Source organism: Odontomachus brunneus, unplaced genomic scaffold (assembly GCF_010583005.1).
Source record: "Odontomachus brunneus isolate Ranch 3 - 2012 unplaced genomic scaffold, Obru_v1 Obru_scaffold_230, whole genome shotgun sequence".
NCBI lineage: Eukaryota > Metazoa > Arthropoda > Insecta > Hymenoptera > Formicidae > Odontomachus > Odontomachus brunneus.
In genome coordinates this window covers 381,858-382,769 of record NW_022639680.1, presented here as the reverse complement: position 1 = coordinate 382,769, position 912 = coordinate 381,858, and the positions used below count along the sequence as shown (strand labels likewise).

General features: G+C 36.0%; 2 protein-coding genes across 5 annotated transcripts in view; one reads left to right on the top strand and one right to left on the bottom strand.

The window, feature by feature from the left end:
• The window catches only part of LOC116852496 (protein TANC2), a 160,954-nt gene that overhangs the window by 55,232 nt on the left and 104,810 nt on the right, over window positions 1-912 (bottom strand). The window lies entirely within an intron of this gene.
• The window catches only part of LOC116852500, a 7,024-nt gene that overhangs the window by 3,064 nt on the left and 3,048 nt on the right, over window positions 1-912 (top strand). The gene's annotated exons all lie outside the window — the stretch shown is intronic.

The window sequence follows — 912 nt, the reverse complement described above, 5'->3', positions numbered from 1 at the left end:
GCTTGATTCGTGGATAGCCTCACAAGACGAACGCTTTTACCGTAACGGTATTCAAGCTCTGCCAGAAAGATGGGAAAAAGTTGTAGCTAGCGATGGGCAATACTTTGAATGATTCATTTGTAACCATTTTTTCACAATAAAGTTGCATTTTCATAAAAAAAACAGTGAGAACTTAGTTGTGCACCTAATATATAATATAAATTTGAAAAATTATGTAAAGAAAATATATATTTTAATAGATATATATTTACAACCATATAATTATTGCATTTTTATTAACATGAAAAATAAATGGAATAAGCACGGCAAAGTATTAAAGCCATTATTGGCTGAATATTGGCATGATAAATCAACCATTAATGGCTCAATACTGTTTATAACGTTTGGCCGTATATAATTATCTATTATTGGACCGAAGTTATCACTCCGCAGTATTCCCATTGGTGGACCAGTTATGGTTGCCATTACCGCGCCAATATAGGTGACCTGGCAACCAGTCTTGGGCCAATATTGGGCCAATAGTAAAATCCTATATGGGCGGTTATCATCTTTGGCTAGGCGTTGTTTTTTGTTCTAACGCCAGAGTTTATATAGCATATAGAGTTTTATGATCGGTCCAGTAATAGTCCAGTACTGATTGCCAGACTTGCAGTGCTGATAAAAGTTACTGGTACAACACTGGCAACACAATGGCTTCTATCTAGATGATAACCTGGGTCCATAGCTCGTGCCAGATTTGACCCAATACTGGCCACCAACATCGGTCCAATAATGGGTGTCAATATCCATCCAATACTGGCTACTGACATCGGCCCAATGTTGCATACCAGTATTAGTTCGACACTGCTCAGACAGCACAAAAAAAATATTTATATACATTTTTCTTTTTTTTTTATTTTTCTTAAATTTTCC